The 22331-nt window shown below is 41.3% G+C and overlaps 1 protein-coding gene and 1 pseudogene across 6 annotated transcripts in view; one reads left to right on the forward strand and one right to left on the reverse strand.

The window, feature by feature from the left end:
* SIL1 (SIL1 nucleotide exchange factor) overlaps nt 1-22331 on the reverse strand; it is a 257385-nt gene that overhangs the window by 47795 nt on the left and 187259 nt on the right. The gene's annotated exons all lie outside the window — the stretch shown is intronic.
* LOC138440604 (phospholipid hydroperoxide glutathione peroxidase pseudogene) lies at nt 9614-10184 on the forward strand (annotated as a pseudogene).

Here is a 22331-nt window from a genome sequence, read left to right on the forward strand (position 1 = left end):
ACTTCAAAATATCAAAGTTGAGAGCTTGCATAACTAATGAATAAAAAGACTAGTATCACACTCAAGACCCTTAGAAACATGGCTCTCTTTATGGGAATCTGTTAACTCTTCAAACTAAAGAATGAACATGGGCTTTAACATCAAGTTCTGGGATTAAAGTGTTCAGTTCAGTCGCTCAGTCATGTCCAACTCTTTGTCACCCCATGGACTACAGTGGTAATATCTCTGCTTTTTAATATGCTGTCTAGGTTGGTCATAGCTTTTCTTCCAAGGAGCAAGCGTCTTTTAATTTCATGGCTGCAATCACCATCTGCAGTGATTTTGGAGCCCCCCAAAGTAAAATATCTCAGTATTTCCATTGTTTCCCCATCTATTTGCCATGTAGTGACAAGACCAGATGCCATGTTCTTAGTTTTCTGAATGTTGAGTTTGAAACCAACTTTCTCACTCTCCTCTTTCACTTCCATCAACAGGCTCTTTAGTTCTTCTTCACTGTCTGCCATAAGAGTGGTATCATCTGCATATCTGAGGTTACTGATATTTCTCCCGGCAATCTTGATTCCAGCTTGTGCTTCATCCAGCCCAGCGTTTCTCATGATGTACTCTGCATTTAAGTTAAATAAGCAGGGTGACAAGATACAGCCTTGACATACTCCTTTCTCGATTTGGGAAATTTCTAACACATTCAGTTCTAACTGTTGCTTCTTGACCTGAATACAGATTTCTCAGGAGGCAGGTAAGGTGGTCTAGTATTCCCATCTCTTCTGGAATTTTCCACAGTTTGTTGTGATCCACACAGTCAAAGGCTTTGGTATAGTCAATAAAGCAGAAGTAGATGTTTATTCTGGAAATCTACTGTTTTTTATATGATGCAACGGATGCTGGCCATTTGATCTCTGGTTCTTCTGCCTTTTCTAAATCCAGCTTGAACATCTGGAAGTTCACGGTTCATGTACTGTTGAAACCTGACTTGGAGAATTTTGAGCATTACTTTGCTAGTGTGTGAGACGAGTGCAACTGTGTGGTAGTTTAAAAATTCTTTGGCACTGCCCTTTTTTGGGATTTTAACAAAAACTGACCTTTTCCAGTCTTGTGGCCACTGTTGAGTTTTCCAAATGTGATGGCATATTGAGTGCAGCACTTTCACAGCATCATCTTGGGATTTGAAAAAGCTCAACTGGAACTCCGTCACCTCCACCAGCTTTATTCATAGTGATGCTTCCTAAGGCCCACTTGAGTTTGCATTCCAGGATGTCTGGCTATAGGTGAGTGATCACACCATCATGGTTATTTGGGTCATGAAGATCTTTTTTTGCATTGTTCTTCTGTGTATTCTTGCCACCTCTTCTTAATATCTTCTGCTTCTGTTAGGTCCATGCCACTTCTGTCCTTTATTGGGCCCATCTTTGCAAGAAGTGTTCCCTTGATATCTCTAAGTTTCTTGAAGAGATCTATAGTCTTTCCCATTCTACTGTTTTACTCTATTTCTTTGCATTGATCACCGAGGAAGACTTTCTTATCTCTCCTTGCTATTCTTCAGAATTCTGCATTCAAATGGGTATATCTTTCCTTTTCTCCTTTGCCTTTAGCTTCTTTTCTCAGCTATTCATTAGGCCTCTTCAGACAACCATTTTGCCTTTCTGCATTTCTTTTTCTTGGGAATGGTCTTGATCACTGCCTCCTGTACAATGTCACGAACCTCTGTCCATAATTCTTCAGGCACTCTGTGTATCAGATCTAACCCCTTGAATCTGTTTGTCACTTCCACTGTATAATCATAAGGGATTTGATTTAGGTCATTCCTGAATGGTCTAGTGCTTTTCCCTACTTTCTTCAATCTGAGTCCTCCTATAAGCCATTTCAAAGTCCTTAAGCAATTACCCTGTTCTGTAAAGCCAGAATAATATTACCCACAGCACATGCAGAGTACATCATGCGAAATGCTGGGCTGGGTGAAGTACAAGCTGGAATCAAGATTGCTGGGAGAAATATCAATAACCTCAGGTGTGCAGGTGACACCACGCTCATGGCAGAAAGCTAAAGAGCCTCTTGATGAAAGTGAAAGAGGAGAGTGAAAGAGCTGGCTTAAAACTCAACATTCAAAAAACGAAGATCATGGCATCTGGTCCCATCATTTCATGGCAAATAGATGGGGAAACAATGGAAACAGCTTTTATTTTGGGGGGCCCCAAAATCACTGTAGATGGGACTGCAACTATGAAATTAAAAGACGCTTGGTCTTTGAAAGAAAAACTGTAACAAACCTAGACAGCATATTAAAAAGCAGAGACATTACTTTGCCAACCAAGGTCTGTCTAGTCAAAGCTGTGGCTTTTCCAATAGTCATGTATGGATGTGAGAGTTGGACCATAAAGAAAGCAGGGTGCTGAAGAATTGATGCTTTCAAACTGTGGTGCTGAAGAAGACTCAAGAGTCCCTAGAACTGCTTGGCGATCCAACCAGTCAATCCTAAAGGCAATCAGTACCGAATATTCACTGGAAAGACTGAAGCTGAAACTCCAACACTTTGCCCACCTGATGCGAAGTATTGACTCATTGGAAAAGACCTTGATGTTGGAATTGAGGGCAGGAGAGGGGGACAATAGAGATGGTTGGATTGTATCACCGACTCAATGCACATGAGTTTGAGCAAGCTCTGGGAGCTGGTGATGAACAGGGAAGTCTGGCATGCCTCAGTCCATGCAGTTGCAAAGGGTTGGACACGACTGAGCAACTGAACAGAACCGACAGCAAGAGTCATTACAGGATAAAATAGAGACAACATACTTTAAGAACCTGCCCCTTGCAGGCTCTTTTTCCACAACTAGCCTTCCTCATATCCACACTGTACTTGGTCCAAGCTAGTTCAGTTCTGTCTGGCATACTGTGCTCTTCAAGTCCTCCCCATTCTACAGAAAAGAAACTGAATTTTTAATAATTTCTCAAATCTCCAAAGGAAAAAAAATAATTTTATATTTAACTATCCCAGGGCCCCATTCATAGATCACTAGGTTGTCACAGTGAAGGGGCTTTCATAATTCAACAAAGCTATGAGCCATGTTGTGTAGGGGCACCCAAGACAGATAGGTCACTGTGGAGAGTTCTGACAAAACATGATCCACTGAAAGAGAGAATGGCAAACCACTCCAGTATACTTGGCATGAGAAGCTCATGAACTGTATAAAAGAACAAAAAGCTATGACACCGAATGATGAGTCCCCCAAGTCTGAAGGTGTACAATAAGCTGCAGGGGAAGAGCGGTGGACAACTACCAATAGCCCCAGAATGAATGAAGCACCTGGGCCTTCAAAGAATAAAGCAAAGTGGAAACATATTGCACAGGAATCTGAAATGTTAGGTCCGTGAATCAAGGTAAATTGGACATGGTCAAGCAGGAGATGGCAAGAACAAACATCTACATCTTAGGAATCAGTGAACTAAAATGGATGGCAATGGGTGAATTTAATTTAGATGACCATTATATCTACTACTGTGGGCAAAAATCCCATAGAAGAAATGGAGTAGCCCTCATAATCAACAAAAAAGTCCAAAATCAGTACTTGGATACAATCTCGGTTTGCTTCCAAGGCAAGCCATTCAACATCACAGTAATTCAAGTCTATGTCCCAACTACCAATGCCGAAGAAGGTGAACTTGATTAGTTCTATGAAGACCTAGAAGACCTCCTAGAACTAATACCAAAAAAGATGTTCACTGGGGATTGGCATGCAAAAGTAGAAAGTCAAGAGATACCTTGAGTAACAGGCAAGTCTGGCCTTGGAGAACAAAATGAAGCAGGGCAAAAGCTAACCAAATCCTGTCAAGAGAATGCACTGGTCATAGCAAATACTCTTTTTCAACAACACAAGAAATGATTTTACACATGGACATCACTGAATGGTCAATACCAAAATCAAATTGATTATATTTTTTGTAGCTGAAGATGGAGAGACTGTATATAGTCAACAAAAACAAGACCTGGAGCTGACTGTAGCTCAGATCATCAGCTTCTCATAGCAAAATTCAGGCTTAAACTAAATAAAGGGGGAAAACCAGCAAGCCAGTCAGGTACTACTTAAATCAAATCCCCTATGAATATGTGGTGGAGGTAACAAACAGACTCAAGGGATTAGATCTACTTAACAGTGTGCCTGAAGAACTATGAAATGAAGGTCCGTAATACAGTACAGGAGACAGCAAAAAAAAAAAAAAAAAAAAAAAATCCCAAAGAAAAAGAAAAGCAAGAAGGCAAAATGGCTACCTGAGGAGGCTTTACAAATAGCTGAAGAAAGAAGAGAAGTAAAGAGCAAGGGAGAAAGGGAAAGGTAAGTGAAAGTCACTCTGTGGTGTCCAACTCTTTGCAACCCCATGGAATCCCATGGAATTCTCCAGGCCAGAATACTGGAGTAGGTAGCCTTTCCCTTCTCCAGGGTATATTTCTAACCTAAGGATCAAATCCAGGTCTCCCACATTGTAGGCGGACTTTTTTTTACCAGCTGAGCCACAAGGAAAGCCCAAGAATACTGGAGTGGGTTGCCTATCCCTTCTCCAGAGACTCTTCCCGACCTGATCCATATCACCAACGGGTATCAAACTGGGGTCTCCTGCATTGCAGGCAGATTCTTTACCAACTGAGCTATCAGGGAAGCCCAAAGGGAAAGGTACACCCAACTAAATGCAGAGTTCCAAAGAACAGCAATGGAGAGACAAGAAGGTCTTCTTCAATGAACAGTGCATAAAACTATAAGAAAACAACAGAGGGGCAAAGACTACAGATCTCTTGAGGAAACTTGGAGCTATCAAGTGAACATTTTGCCCAAAGATGGGCACAATAAAGGACAGAAATGGTGGAGATCTAGTAAATGCTGAAGAGATCAAGAAGAGATGGAAAGAATACACAGAAGAACTGTACAAAAAAGATCTTAATGAACTGGATTATTATGATGGTGTGGTCAGCCACCCAGAGCCAGACATTCTGGAAAGTGTAATCAACTGGGCCTTAATAAAGGCCTGCTATTAATAAAGTGAGTGGTGCGATGGAATTCCAGTAGAACTATACAAAACCCTAAAGGATGCACTGCTATTAATAAAGTGAGTGGTGTGATGGAATTCCTGTAGAACTATTCAAAACCCTAAAGGATGATGCCATCAAGGTGTTGCATTCAATATGTCAGCAAATCTGGAAGACCCAGCAGTGGCCACAGGATTGGAAAAGGTCAATTCTCATCCCAATCCCAAGGTTAGTAGTACTAAAGAATGTGACAACCACTGGACAACTACACTCATCTCCCATGTGAGTAAGGTCACGCTTAAAACCTTGCATGCTAGGCTTCAGCATTATGTGAACCAAGAACTTCCAGATGTCCAAAATGGGTTTAAAAAAGGAAGAAGAACCAGATATCCAGCATCTGCTGGATCATAGAGAAAACAAGGGAATTCCAGAAAAACATCTACCTCTGTTTCATCAACTACACTAAAGCCTTTGACTGTGTGGATCATAACAAACTGTGAAAAGTTCTTAAAGAGATGGGAATACCAGACCATTTTATCTGTCTCCTGAGAAACCCGTATGCAGGTCAAGAAGCAACGGTTAGAACCCTGTGTGGAACAAATGATGGTTCAAGACTGAGAAAGCAGTATGACAGGGTTGTCTGTTGTCATCCTGTTTGTTTAACCTATTACACCAGGCACATATGAGAAATGCTGGGCTGGATGAGTAACGAGCTGAAATCAAGATAGGTGGGAGTAACATCAAAACTTCAGATATGTGGGATGATGCCACTCTAATGGCAGAAAGCGAAGAGGAACTAAAGTCTCTTGATGAGGGTGAAAGAGAGTGAAAGAGCCGGTCTAAAACTAAATATTAAAAAAACTAAGATTATGGCATCTCGTCCAGAAGGAGAAAAGGTGGAATTAGTGACAGATTTCCTCCTCTTGGGCTCTAAAATCACTGCGGATGGTGACTGCAGTCATGAAATCAGAAGATGATTGCTTCTTGGCAGGAAAGCTATGACAAACCTAGACAGTGTGTTGAAAAGCAAGAGACATCACTCTGCCGACAAAGGTCTGTATAATCAATGCTATGGTCTTCTCAGTGGTCACGTGTGGTTGTGAGAGCTGTAAAGACGGCAGAATGCCAAAGAATTGATGCCTTCAAACTGTGGTGCTGGAGAAGACTCCTGAGAGTCCTTTGGACTGCAGTGAGATCAAACCAGTCAATCTTAAGGGAAATCAACCTGAATACTTGGTGGAAGGACTGATGCTGAAGCTCCAGTATTTTGGTTATCTGATGAGAACAGCCGACTCATTGGAAAAGTCCGTGATGCTGGGAGAGACTGAGGGCAGAAGGAGAAGAGAGTGTCAGAGGATGAGATGGCTGGATGGCATCACCTATCCAATGGACATGAATTTGGACAAACTTTGGGAGATGGTGAGAGACTGGGAGGCCTGGTGTGCTGCAGTCCATGGGGTCGCAAAGAGTCAGACACAACGGGATGACTGATTAACAACAACAATCCCAGAGCAGGGCTTCCCTGGTGGCTCAGTGGTAAACAATTTGCCTGCTAAAGCAGAAGATGTGAGTTCAATCCCTGGAGAAGGAAAGAAAGGGAAGATCCCCTGGAGAAGAAAACGGCAACCCACTCCAGTATTCTTGCCTGGGAAATCCCATGGACAGAGGAGCCTGGCGGGCTATAGTCTGTGGGGTCACCAATAGTCAGACATGACTTAGCAACCAAACAACAACATCCCAGAGCAAGGAGTTTTTGGTTGTTTGTTTGTTTAGCTTAAAACTAGTTGTGGTAGAAATTGCTAGTGGTTCCTCACGATCTGTTCTCCCATTCTTCCATGGCAGCCAAATTTTTGCTGGGCAAATGAAGTAAAAAAGACTACATTTTGGCCAACAAGATATAAGCAGAAACATCATTTGCCAGATTTCAGGTCTTCCTTAAAAGACTTAAGTGTCACGGGCTTCCTCTTCTATGTCCCTTCTTCCACTCTGCTCCCTGGGATGCAGATCTGGTCATTTAAAATGATGAAGAAAGGGTTATTCCTTGGGGCAGGAATCTTCGTGTGACTAGAACGAACTCAAGACCCCTCCGTGTCTACCTGAAGCAGGGCTGCCATACCGGCCCTGCTGACCTGAAGATCGTGTTTAGGTGAAAGAGAAATAAACATCTATCTTATGTATATCATTTCCTGTTATTTGCAGACAATTCATAATGTCTACACCAAAATCAGACACATCCCCTTAAGTACGAGATATGACTTACTTCTAACCAACACAGGAAAGGTAACAGGATGCATATGAATATGTACATGTCATTGCACTACCTGACACCATAATGTCTGTTTTGCTGAGAACTTGCTCTCTCTTTGTCTCACTGGCTTTGAAAAACCAAGCTGCCATGTTGGGAGCTATTTATGGAGATGAACACATGGCAAGAAACTGCGAGGAGGCTCCAGCCAGCAAGAAAATGAAGCCCCTAATCTGACAACCTGCAAAAGACTGAATTCTGCAAAAAACATTGGACCCCCATGAGCTTATTAGAAAGATATCCTTCCCCAGTCAAGCCTCAGCTTAGATGTCAGCTATTGCAGTAATACTGGAGAAGGAAATGGCAACCCACTCCAGTATTCTTGCCTGGAGAATCCCAGGGATGGAGAAGTCTGGTGGGCTGCCATCTATGGGGTTGCACAAAGTCGGATACGACTGAAGCAACTTAGCAGCAGCAGCACTGCAGTGATACAGAGGACCCACTAAGTCATGTGTGGAATCCTGAACCATAGATACTGAAATAGAAAATGTGCATTGCTTTAAGCAGCCAAGTTAATGGCAACTTGTCAGACAGCAACAGATAACTAACACACTGGTCAAAAAAATCATTACAGATATGTAAAGATGATCCACTACTGGGTAATATACAAATATAACTTGCCAATGAGAGGTCACAGTAGAAGGATTATCACACAGTCATCTAGGTAGATGACAAAAAGGCATACAATTCACCATACATTTCTTTTAGACGCCCTTGGTGAAAATGAAATTTATATAAACACACTTAATGCTACTCTAACATATTTACTTGACATAAACATATGTAATATAAACACATATAAAAATAGATAAAACACACATACACATCAAATGCCATCATCATGTATAATCATGAAATACCAAAAGGATTCCTGTCAAAAACAAATTACCTACTATACCACTATAAAAGAAAATATGTATCTTTCTTTGCAGGTATTTCGACTGTATAAACTAAAGAATAAACTGAAAATCTTTTATAAAGATAAAATAGTTTAGTAAGGTACTCGGCAATTTTTTTTTTAAAATCAATGGCCAACTCATTTCCAATAACAGTGAGTTAGATTATTCAGATCAAATCACTCTGAAAACAAAAATCCTGAATATAAAAATATGTCACTAAAAGCATCAAAAAAGCAACAAAATGTTTAGGAACTACAAAACCAAAAGCTAAGGAAGAGACAAAACAGAACCAGAGTACTAAAGCCACTCAACCCTGCAGCATTCATTGATTCATTCAACTTGGGCTTTGGTTTTGGCAGCCTTGTGGGGAAAGGAGAATAAAGTCAAAGTCTAGAGCCACCCAAAGTGGGAACTCTCCCCACATTTTCCTGAGAGCTTAGTCTTTTGAATTTCTAGCTTAAAGGTGAATTAGAAAGACTTCCCTGGCAATACTCAGTACAACAGCTACGTGGGGAGCACAGGGCAGTGGAAGGAAAAGGAAAATGGAAAAGAAAAAGCTGACCCCAAAAAACTGAAGTCACAATCTGTTTCCATATATATGGTTTCCAGTCTAGATTCACATCTCTTGGGCAGACTAAGAAACCTCAAGTTGTGAACTTGATTTGCCATGGTTTCATATCATTAATTACCTCTAGGCACCTGGCAGAAGAGAATTCAAATCTGCTACAAATAATTTTTAATAATAATGAGTAGTACAGTAAAACAACCACCAAGCTTATAAGGAAACAAGGTACCATTGATGCAAACTGGCAGAAAAAGACCTGGAATTGTAAAAGTATGTATTTTAAAATATGTATACTAGTTTTAAATAAAAGACATCCTTTTAAATTTCTGCAGCAAATAGGAAATTTTAGAAAGGAATAAATCAAACTTTGACAAGATACAAATAAAACTTCTAAAAATTAAAACTATAAATTCGTAACTGAGTATTTAATGGACAGATTCAATAGCAGATTAGACACAATAGAAGGGAAAATAAGTAAACCAGAAGACATGCTGCACAAAACTATTGAGATTTCAACAGAAGTGGCATATAGAGGGGAAATATGGAAAACAGGTAAAGAAACGTGAAAGACTACTGGATAAGAAGGTCTAACATATGTTTCTTTAGAATCTCAAAAAGATAGGAAAAAGAAACAGGCAGAGACAATATTTCAAGCTTATAATAGCTATAAATGTTCTAGAACAGATGAAAGACACAAATCCAGATTGAATAAATTCAACAAACTCCAAGCAGGAATTTTTTTTTTTAATCTACACCTAAATAAATCATCATGGGAAAGTAAAAAAAATCATAAAAACAGAAAATCTTAAAAGTAGACAGTTGGGAGCCGTCTGTGCCACCCAATAAAGCTGGCACTACTCTGTGGGGCCCTGCCTGCTCCTGGTCAGCACTATGTATGCGTCCTGTGACAACTGGCACTGGGCACACTCCATGTAGGAATTTTCAGTCAAGAATATTGACGGGAGCGTGGTTAACTTGGACAAGCACCAGGCTAAGTATGCATAGTCACCAGTGTGACCTCGCAAAGAGGCAAGACAGGTGTAAACTACACTCAGCTGGTTGACAATGAACGGCCAATGCTCAGAGTGTAGTCTACAGATTTTGGCCTTCCCTTGCAACCAGTTCAGGAGGCAGGAGCCAGGGAGCAATGCTGAGATCAAAGAGTTTGCCATGGCTATAGCATCAAATTTGGTTAAGTACAGCAAGATCTGTGTGAATGGGGATGATGCCCACCCTCTGTGGAAGTGCATGAAAATTCAGCCCAAGGAGAGGAGCATGCTGGGAAATACCATCAAATGGAACTTTACCAAGTTCCTCATTGACAAGAACAGCTGTGTGGTGAAGTGGTATGGTCCCATGGAAGAGTCCCTGGCGATAGAGAACAACATGCCGTGTTACCGCTAGAGCTCTACAAGCGTGACGCCCTCACCCAAGCCTGCCGCCTGTGCCCCAGGAGCCTTCCACCAGTGCCCATGATGGTCTGCCTGAAAACCAGCCCCCAAGTGGGGTGGACCCATGCTTGAGGGAGGAAGGCCCCTTGACCCAGCTGCAGCTTGGCAACCCCCACACCTGGTTGCCTTGTAGGGATAAGACATACAATACAAAAAAATAGGCAGAGACTGAGGGACACAGATTATTTGCAAAACAGTGATCACTTGATAGCCAGATTCTTAACAGTAACAACAGAAGGCAGAATGGAATAATACATTTAATTCACTGAGAAAACAAATGTCATCATAAAATTTCATATCCAGAGGAAAGAGAGGGGCAGAAAGGAGAAAGAAAGGGAAAGGCAGGCAGGCTATCTCATAATCAAAACATAGAAAACATGTTCTTTTCAGGCACATGTGAACACTTATAAAAACTGATCATACACTAACAGAAAGTCTCAATTATTTTCAAATGATTGAAATTATAAAAATATTTATCTAACCACAGATAAATGTTACTAACAAAAACATAACTAGAAACTTTCTGTTGCATTTGGAAATTGAGAAATACACTTAAGGGGCATTCTCCGTCCCCCTTCTGATGTCCACATCAGAAGTTTTCTCTATCCCTTTTCTTACTTTAATAAAACTCTGCTACACAAAAGCTCTTGAATGATCAAGCCTGGTCCCTGGTCCCAAAGCTAAATCTTCTTCAGAGATCACGAATCTGACACCGTTCAACGTAAGCTATCATCTTGCGGGCTTGTCCGGGACCTTCAGGACAAGGTAAGAACACTCAAGAGTTCTAGCCTCTCTGCTTTCTCAGTATCCAAGTTTTCTGATTTACTTTACTAACTCTATGGTGTATTTGTGTGAATGAATGACATGTCCTGTGCAGTGCCTTTGTAAGGACTTTGTAATGACTGAAGGCAACCCCCAAAAGGGGAGCTTTGTTGGGAGTTTATACTGACCTGCCAATGCCAAGAGAAACCCAAGGTCCCTGCAAGGGGAGTGACCAGAAATGGGCAAAGCATGTGGACTGAACTTTCCTTTCCCGGTCATCATTTCCTGGTCTCTGACTATTTCGTAATTGCATGAGGAATTACAACTAACTAACCTAATTTGTCAGATCATAGACTTTCAGGGGAACTGTGATCCATGCTGTTACTAGGTACTTTTACTTAGTACTTTCCCATGTATGGAAGCGCCTAGCCTTGCTAGGAGCAGAAAGTTACAGGAGCATGTTTGAAAGTGAGGCAGAGCTCTAGCTCCAGGAACATCTCTTAGGCTAGAGGTTACTCTCTTGGCTGCCTGCCTCAGGGGCCAGCGACCTGAAAATGAGTCTTTGTCACGGCTGTGTCTCCTGTCTATGTGGACAGAAGCCCTGCTGTTGACCATGAGGTTTTTGAGTACACAGAATGGGAACTGAAGGATCCGGTCAGATTGGAAATGCAATGGGCCTCTTCCTTTGGTAGCACTAGCTCTTAATGGACCAGAGGAGGCTCTCTGATGGCTTTTGTCTCAACTCCTTAGATATGCCTTTTGTGGAATCGGTGGAAATGAACTGGAAGGGTTGGCCCTAATAGCTCAAGAACAAAAATCACTTTTTCTTCACTGGCTAACCCTCCACCATCTCTTTTGCTATCACATATACTGGTGTGGTGACACTCAGGAGGGACATCCTGGTTGTTGTTAGTCCCTTTATGACTCACCACCTCTACTGCAGTCAGGACTGTACTCAGGAACGCACATATGCACACATAAGACGGATGCTTCCCCTAGTAGTACCAGCTTGGGAAACATTCCAGGAAAGCTACTCTGTTACGCTCTGGGTGGCATCAGAGCAAAGGGCAAATCAAACAAACATCTTGGTGGCATGGAACTAAATCAATCTGGGATGCCATCAGGTCTACCCCTGGTGCATCTCCACCCAGCCTCAGTGGTAGAAACGGGAGGAACGAGTAAGACGCCTGCGTTGGTAAGGGAGGGACTAAGTTCAACCAGGGAAGGAAAGTTTCAGTGGAGAGTCTGTCTACGCCCCCATCTAGAGCAGGGAAGGACGCTTCCAGTGGAAAAAAGCCACGACTGTGGATACTGCTTTCTTCTTACAGATGGGAGCTAGCAGTTTCAGAACCACGTCTTTAAAATGTATTTAAACAAATTGGGACAAGTTCAATCCCCAGAATTTAAAAAGACACACCTGATCTTCTTCTGTGATACTGAATGGGCACAGTATCCTTTGGAAGACAGGGAATGCTGCTGACCTGTTGAAGGATCTCAGTTATTACTGTGTTACAACTAGACCCGTTCTGTAGAAAATAAGTGAAATGGATAGAAGTGCCATATGTGTTGCTCTTTATCTCTCTGAAAGACATGCCAGACTTATGTCCTAAGAGTGCAGATTTGAGTGTGAAACCTTCAGCTGCCTCCTGTCCTCTTACTTTGCCCCTTTACCTGGGGCTCCCAACTGAACAGGATGAGAATCAAGGCACCTGTCTAGGAGGGGTTGCCTCAGTCTCGATAGAATTTCAAATAGTCCCAATTGCAGTCAAGACTATTTAGAGGATCCAAAATGTACACAGAAGCCTTTATGGGACTCACTTTACTTTATGAGCTTACTTGGAGAGATTTAATTTATGTCTTGGGACAGACACTGCCTCCTGACATGAGAGCTCTAGCTTTGGGGGAAGCTACTACTTTTGGAGATGAATGGCTTTAGCGTGAGACAAGGGGAAAGAGGGAATACGAAATAGCCCTCCTTCCTACTGGGAGCCAAGTGGTTCCAATAACAGAACAACTCTGCCGAATGTATTCTTGTAGGACTCAAGTGAGCACATGCTAAGACTTTACGCTAAGCTGGCTGACATAAAACAGGAAGAGAAGGAAACTCCTGGTAAATTCCTAGATAGACTATGGGAGGCTCTCCACAGGTTTACTGATGTTGATCTTGAAAATGCAGAAGGAGGAATGATCTTAAAAGATAGACTCCTCACTCAGTCACCTCCAGATATCTGCCGTAAGTTACAAAAACAAGCGTTTGGACCAAATCCGTCTTTAGAAAAACTGTTGCAGCTGGCTCAGATGGTATATTACGGTAGAGAATATGAGGAGGAAAAATCAAGGCAAAAAAGCAGCAGGCAAAAGACTGAAGCCCCAACAATGGCTGTTAGACCTGCTGTTAGAAACAGCCTAAGAAAAATGCCCAGAAGGATCCAGGTGAAAAGAGATGGACTTGTTATTACTGTGGAAAGGAGGGGCATCACAAGAGGGATTTCCCTCAGGCATCTAAGCCACCCCCAGCTCCGAGTCCAGTCTGCAAAGGATCAGAGAAGAGACTGGAGAAGAGACTGCCCTCTGAAATGTAGGCCCCAGGGGTCAGACTCTCAAGACAATCTGGACTGAAGGTGCCCAGGGGTCCCCACATAACCTCCTGTTCTAATTACACCTGAGGAACTCCAGGTATTAATAACTATGGAGGGTCAATCAGTTGACTTCTTTAGGACACTGGGGCAACTTTCTCTGTGCTCACTGAAGCCCCTGGCCTGCTGTCCTCCCGATCCAGTACTGTAATGGGACTGTCTGGATGAGCCAAACATTATTATGTCAGTCATCCTTTAAGTGGCAACTGGGACTCTGTGCTGTTTTTCTCACCAGTTTCTAATCATACCAGAGTCTCCCTCACCACTTCTGGGGAGGGATACACTAAACAAGGTCTAGGCCTCTGTTTTCATGAATATGGAACCAGCTCTTTTTAATGGAACAAACTGTAAATCCTAAAGTGTGGGCTGATGGAAAAGCTGTGGGTCAAGCACAAAATGCTGTTCCTGTCATTATCAAGCTCAAGACACTCATCTATTTTCACATCAAAAGCAGTATCCACTAAAGCTCAAGGTTAATGAATGGGCAAAATCTTACTGTACTGACTTCTCATGATATAAGTGGGACCTTAAACTCTAAAGTTCAGAACAACAATGCTCCACCTTTAAAGCTGCTGTAACTCAAGGGGTATCAAAAGCTCTAGAAATAGAATATCACTTACACTGTTCCTGGAGACCCCACTGTTCCTAAAGACTTTTTTCTTCAGAAAAAAGTTGAAAAGGCTAATGACATTATTAAAACACACCCGTGTTCTACCCACAGCTTTAATGAGGGCTCGAACTGCAAACCCCCACTGAAGGAACTGTCTCTATGACAGACTGTTTTTGTGCATAGATATTGTCATAGAAAAGGCAAGATATTGTCACTGAAAAAGAGAGTTCCAGAAAAACATCTATTTCTGCTTTATTGACTATGCCAAAGACTGACTGTGTGGATTACAATAAACTGTGGAAAATCCTGAAAGAGATCAGAATACCAGACCATCTGACCTGCCTTTTGAGAAACCTGTATGTAGGTCAGGAAACAACAGTTAGAACTGGACATGAAACAACAGACTGGTTCCAAATAGGAAAAGGAGTACGTCAAGGGTGTATATTGTCACCGTACTTATTTAACTTATATGCAGAGCACATCATAAGAAACACTGGGCTGGATGAAGCACAAGCTAGAATCAAGACTGGCAGGAGAAATATCAATAACCTCAGAAATGTAGATGATACCACCCTTATGGCAGAAAGTGAAGAAGAACTAAAGAGCCTCTTGATGAAAGTGAAAGAGGAGAGTTAAAAAGCTGGCTTAAAGCTCAACATTCAGAAAACGAAGATCATGGCATCCAGTCTCATTCAGTTCAGTTCAGTGATGTCCGACTCTTTGCGACCCCATGAATTGCAGCACACCAGGCCTCCCTGTCCATCACCATGTCCCGGAGTTCACTCAGATTCACATACATCGAGTCAGTGATGCCATCCAGCCACCTCATCCTCGGTTGTCCCCTTCTCCTCCTGCCCCCAATCCCTCCCAGCATCAGAGTCTTTTCCAATGAGTTAACTCTTCGCATGAGGTGGCCAAAGTACTGGAGCTTCAGCTTTAGCATCATTCCTTCCAAAGAAATCCCAGGGTTGATTTCCTTCAGAATGGACTGCTTGGATCTCCTTGCAGTCCAAGGGACTCTCAAGAGTCTTCTCCAACACCACAGTTCAAAAGCATCAATTCTTTGGCGCTCAGCCTTCTTCACAGTCCAACTCTCACATCCATACATGACCACAGGAAAAACCATACTTCATGGCAAATAGATGGGGAAACAGTGGAAACAATGGCTGACTTTATTTTGGGGGGCTCCAAAATCACTGCAGATGGTGACAGCAGCCATGAAATTAAAAGATGCTTACTCCTTGGAAGGAAAGTTATGACCAACCTAGACAGCATATTAAAAAGCAGAGACATTACTTTGCCAACAAAGGTCCATCTAGTCAAGGCTATCATTTTTCCAGCAGTCATGTATGGATGTGAGAGTCGGACTATAAAGAAAGCTAAGCACGGAAGAATTGATGCTTTTGAACTGTGGTGTTGGAGAAAATTCTTCAGAATCCTTTGGACTGCATGGAGATCCAACCAGTCCATCCTAAAGGAGATCAGTCCTGGGTGTTCACTGGAAGGACTGATGTTGAAGCTGAAGCTCTGATACTTTGGCCACCTGATGTGAAGAGCTGACTCATTTGAAAAGACCCTGATTCTGGGAAAGATTGAGGGCAGGAGGAGAAGAGGATGACAGAGGATGAGATGGTTGGATGGCATCACCAACTCAATGGACATGGGTTTGGGTAAACTCCGGGAGTTGGTGATAGACAGGGAGGCCTGGCATGCTGCGGTCCATGGGGTCTCGAAGAGTTGAACACAACTGAGCAACTGAACTGAACTGAATGTCATAGATCCTGAAGCCTTAAAATTAACTATGTGACTCAGCTTTTAGCTTTTCAACAGACATTACCAGGAGGTTAACTCCTGACCCAGCCTTTGAGTTAAACAAGCCGCTGTTTGAGCCAGGAACCAAGATGAGCCTGAGAATCTAGGTGGGCTTGCTTCTGCTGACTCTCAAAGTCCTGAGTCTGCCGTTTGACCCTTAAGACAGCGCCTTCCTGTCCTGGACTCTTTCCTACGCTGCATTCCACAATCCGTCTAATTGCTGGGCCTGCAGATCACTCCCCTCCTCATCAGTTGAAGACTTCCCATGTGGGTTTCTCCGCTTCAAGCAAAGGACTTTCTTCAACTCTGTGATAACATCTAACAATGCTAAGATGGGTTGATGTAACTATGGACATAATATAACTTTAATTTTGATTAGATTTTAACTTGGTTTAATGACTATTTTGCCTTACATCTATAACTGTAAAATGGGATTTGTTTCTAACCGTCTGAAGGCTTTTAGGTTACAAATGGTTGTCCAAGCTCCTACAAGTGCCACAACCTCTTCCAACTATTACTTGGGGCCCCTGGATCAGAGAACCTCAATATGAGGGTTAGGAGAATATGTTGCCTCAACAATTTAGGGACAGCGTCCCATCTCAGCAGATAGTAGTTATGGAATGAAAACAACACCCCATTCCCTTGGCAACATAATTCTCCTATAAGAAAAGGGGGGAATGAGAAAGTCAATTCCTAGGCAGGTTGATAAGTCCAGGGTCCCCGAGGAGGAGAAAGGGGTCTGGGGCTCTCAAGGAGGAGACAGGGGTCTGGAATTCTCAAGGAGGAGGAAAGGACAAACATCCTTTTTTCTCTATGTTCCTTAGTCTTAGTCACATAAAACATTTTTTTCTTTAAGCCCGGAACTGATGATTACACAACAAACAACTCAGTTTAAACTCTATACTCAGAATTATATAGGCTTCCCTCATAGCTCAGTCGGTAAAGACTCTGCCTGAAACGCAGGAGACCGGGGTTTGATTCCTGGGTCAGGAAGATCCACTGGAGAAGGAAATGGCAATCCACTCCAGTATTCTTGCCTGGAAAATCCCATGGACAAAGGAGCCTGGCGGGCTATAGTCCATGGGGTTATAAGAGTGGGATACTCTACTTAGCGATTTAAACACCAAGGATTATCTAACAATGACAGTTTCTCCTTCCTGAAAACCTTCTGGCTAATCCTGTTATCTTAAAATGTAAATTATGGGAGTGGGTCTAGTAAGATCTTTACAACCTCCAGACATTCTTTCGATTTATTGTAGTTCAGTTCAGTTCAGCCGTTCAGTCATGTCCAACTCCTTGCGACCCCATGAATCACAGCACGCCAGGCCTCCCTGTCCATCACCAACTCCTGGAGTTCACTCAGACTCACGTCCATCGAGTCAGTGATGTCATCCAGCCATCTCATCCTCTGTCCTCCCCTTCTCCTGCTACTGCTAAGTCACTTCAGTCGTGTCCAACTCTGTGTGACTCCATAGATGGCAGCCCACCAGGCTCCCCCGTCCCTGGGATTCTCCAGGCAAGAATACTGGAGTGGGCTGCCATTTCCTCCTGCCCCCAATCCCTCCCAGCATCAGAATCTTTTCCAATGAGTCAACTCTCTGCATGAGGTGGCCGAAGTACTGAAGTTTCAGCTTCAGCATCATTCCTCCCAAAGAAATCCCAGGGCTGATCTCCTTCAGAATGGACTGCCTGGCTCTCCTTGCAGTCCAAGGGACTCTCAAGATTCTTCTCCAACAATTCTTTGGCACTCAGCCTTCTTCACAGTCCAACTCTCACATCCATAAATGACCACAGGAAAAACCATAGCCTTCACTAGACGGACCTTAGTCGGCAAAGTAATGTCTCTGCTTTTGAATATACTATCTAGGTTGCTCATAACTTTTCTTCCAAGGAGTAAGCGTCTTTTAATTTCATGGCTGCAATCACCATCTGCAGTGATTCTGGAGCCCCAAAAAATAAAGTCTGACACTGTTTCCACTGTTTCCCCATCTATTTCCCATGAAGTGTTGGGACCGGATGCCATGATCTTCGTTTTCTGAATGTTAATAACTAATTAAAAAGTATATAACTCCCTTGCTAACACTAGTGAGGGAGGCATTCTCCATCCCCTTCTGATATCTATATCAGAAGCTTTCTCTGTCCCTTTTCTTACTTTAATAAAACTCTGCTACACTCACACACAAAGGAAATACACTTAAATATAAATCATGAACCAAGTCATAATTAAAATTTAAAAATAGTTTGAATGAACACTATTTAAAGTAATACATATCAAAACTTTTGGATGTCACTGAAGCAAAAAGAAAACCCCTAGAAATGAAAAATATAGCCATTTAAATCGCAACTTTATGGACATAATAAACACACCAGACACTACAGGAGAATTAATTCATCTGAAAATAAAGTGAAAGAAGTCATTCAGAAAGAAGCACAAGAGATGAAGAGATGAAAAATATGAAATAACAGTTAAGAGACATTAGAAACACATGGTCCAATATAATCCTGATAAAAGATTAGGGAGAAGAGAAAAGTATAGGGAAAAGCCAACAAGCCAGGTAATGACGATAAATCAGGAAATTTCCACAACTGAAATCTAAAGGTTGAAGCAGCATATTGAGAGCCAAACAGGATAAATTAAAATAAATTCCTTGGATATATAATGGTAAAACTGACTAATAATTAAATACAACTGAAAAACCTTAAAACAATCAAGGGAAAACGGATCGCCTACAGAAGGAAAAACTATGAGATTGGCAACAGATTTCCCATCAATAACAACAGATACCAGAAGGATAACTAGGTACAGTATCATTCAAGGAAAGCAAAAGGATGACAATTTCAGGAAAATCTAAAAAAGCTTACCATCTGAACATCTGATGAGAGAATAATTCAAGAAACTGATCTCCAGAAAGAAAAAGTAGGCAAAGGAATCAATAAACATATAGGTAAATATGAACAAGCATGAACTATAAAATATTAGCATTGATTATTGTAATAATCACTACTTCATAAAGTTGGTTAAAAACAAGTTGGAAATAAAATATTAGCCAACAAAATCATAGAGAATGGAGAAATCAGAATTAAAGCATTCTTAACAGTTCTTATACTGTTTCAGAGAAGGTAAAAAAAACTTTACATTTCAGCAGCCAAATCAAGCATGTTAAAAACTTAAAGGTCATCACTGAAACAAACAGCAGAAATTAATCCAACTATGTCAATAAATCACAAAAAAAGGGACTGTATTAAATTCACCCACTAAAAAGCAAATGTATTTAACTTTTGCTAGCATATAGCTATATTCTATATGCTATATAAAGAAAAAAATATATCCAAAATACTATGGGAGAAATATTGAAAGAAAAGGGATGGAGAAAGATATACCAAGAAAATGCTAACAGCAAAGAAAGCTGGTATATATATTTATATCAGATGAAATGGACTTCAAGGTAAAAATGACTTTTTAGGGATAAAAATAATCACACTGACATAAGGCATAGTGCATCTGGAGGTTACAAGAATCCTGAATCTATATACATTTAACAACCTTAACTCAAAAATTGAACAATTATAGGAAGAAAAATAATCAGAAAAAGAGATTTCATTACTAACTTCTCAGAAAAGAAAGCAAAGCTAGCCATATATTAGTAAGAAAACAGGAAACATGAACACCTTATGTGTAAAATTAAATTCACATATGTAAGTATATAAAGCAAAAAAAAATTTACAGATATCCATGTATCCATCAAATAAATTACTTATTCTTCAGAAGCACTTATAGGATATTCATAAAAACTAACCATCTAGGAAGCAACAAAGGAAATCTCAGCAAATACTGAAGAATCATCATCAGGAAGACCATAGTCTTTGATCACAAGGCAAACTACATACATACACAAATGTAGAGAAAGAAAAAAAATATAGAGAAAGAAACACTGTACTGAGGACCCTCAAACAACCCACAAGTTAGGGGTGTAGACCCTCTGCATAGTGGAAAATACACATGTAACTTCCTAGAAAAAAAAATAAAAACAGCTAACAAAATAACCATAATATAAATTACAGACTATTTAACTAAAATGGTGTTACAGGGAAAACAAAAACCTTGTATTATTTTCAAGTTGGAAAGTTACCAAAAGAATGAACCCAAAGAGTATATAAATGAAAATAACAGTTAATTGCAGAAATAAATAAAAAACAAAGGTTTTTAAAAAAGGATTAACAAAGCCAAAAGACTATCAGAAGATATACTCTAGAAAGACTCACCAAGTTAAAAAAGAAATAAGCACAGATAAATAATATTAGGAATGAAAAGGGAAACTTAACTATAGATGCAGTACACATGGACATCACCAGATGGTCAACACAGATATCAGACTGATTATATTCTTTGCAGCCAAAGATGGAGAAGCTCTATACAGTCAGCAAAAACAACACCAGGAGCTGACTGTGGCTCACATCATGAACTCCTTATTACCAAATTCAGACTCAAATATAAGAAAGTAGGGACCATTCAGGTATGACCTAAATCAAATCCCTTATGATTATACAGTGGAAGTTAGAAATAGATTTAAGGACCTAGATCTGATAGACAGAGTGCCTGATGAACTATGGAATGAGGTTCGTGACACTGTGCAGGAGACAGGGATCAAGACCATCCCCATGGAAAAGAAATGCAAAAAAGCAAAATGGCTGTCTGAGGAGGCCTTACAAATAGCTGTGAAAAGAAGAGAGGCGCAAAGCAAAGGAGAAAAGGAAAGATATAAACATCTGAATGCAGCGTTCCAGAGAATAGCAAGAAGAGATAAGAAAGCCTTCTTCAGTGATCAATGCAAAGAAATAGAGGAAAAGAACAGAATGGGAAAGACTAGAGATCTCAAGAAAATTAGAGATACCAAGGGAACATTTCATGCAAAGATGGGCTTGATAAAGGACAGAAATGGTATGGACCTAACAGAAGCAGAAGATATTAAGAAGAGGTGGCAAGAATACACAGAAGAACTATACAAAAAAGATCTTCATGACCCAGATAATGATGATGGTGTGATCACTAACGTAGAGCCAGACATCCTCGAATGTGAAGTCAAGTGGGCCTTAGAAAGCATCACTACGAACAAAGCTAGTGGAGGTGATGGAATTCCAGTGGAGCTATTTCAAATCCTAAAAGATGATGCTGTGCAGTGCTGCACTCAATATGCCAGCAAATTTGGAAAACTCAGCAGTGGCCACAGGACTGGAAAAGGTCAGTTTTCATTCCAATTCCAAAGAAAGGCAATGCCAAAGAATGCTCAAACTACTGCACAATTGCACTCATCTCACATGCTAGTAAAGTAATGCTCAAAATTCTCCAAGCCAGGCTTCAGCAATACGTGAACCATGAACTTCCTGATGTTCAAGCTGGTTTTAGAAAAGGCAGAGGAACCAGAGATCAAATTGCCAATATTCGCTGGATCATGGAGAAAGCAAGAGAGTTCCAGAAAAACATCTATTTCTGCTTTATTGACTATGCCAAAGCCTTTGACTGTATGGATCACAATGAACTGTGGAAAATTCTGAAAGAGATGGGAATACCAGACCGCCTGACCTGCCTCCTGAGAAATCTGTATGCAGGTCAGGAAGCAGCAGTTAGAACTGGACATGAAACAACAGACTGGTTCCAAATAGGAAAGGAGTACGTCAAGGCTATATATTGTCACCCTGCTTATTTAACTTCTATGCAGAGTACATCATGAGAAACGCTGGACTGGAAGAAACACAAGCTGGAATCAAGATTTCCGGGAGAAATATCAATAACCTCCGATATGCAGATGACACCACCCTTATGGCAGAAAGTGAAGAGGAACTAAAAAGCCTCTGGATGAAAGTGAAAGTGGAGAGTTAAACAGCTGGCCTAAAGCTCAACATTCAGAAAACTATGATCATGGCATCCGGTCCCATCACTTCATGGGAAATAGATGGAGAAACAGTGGAAACAGTGTCAGACTTTATTTTGGGGGCTCCAAAATCACTGCAGATCGTGACTGCAGCCATGAAATTAAAAGCTGCTTACTCCTTGGAAGAAAAGTTATGAGCAACCTAGATAGTATATTCAAAAGCAGAGACATTACTTTGCCGACTAAGGTCCGTCTAGTCAAGGCTATGGTTTTCCCAGTGGTCATGTATGGATGTGAGAGTTGGACCGTGAAGAAGGCTGAGTGTCAAAGAATTGATGCTTTTGAAGTGTGGTGTTGGAGAAGACTCTTGAGAGTCCCTTGGACTGCAAGGAGATCCAACCAGTCCATTC

The sequence above is a fragment of the Ovis canadensis genome, chromosome 5 (assembly GCF_042477335.2).
Source record: "Ovis canadensis isolate MfBH-ARS-UI-01 breed Bighorn chromosome 5, ARS-UI_OviCan_v2, whole genome shotgun sequence".
Lineage (NCBI taxonomy): Eukaryota > Metazoa > Chordata > Mammalia > Artiodactyla > Bovidae > Ovis > Ovis canadensis.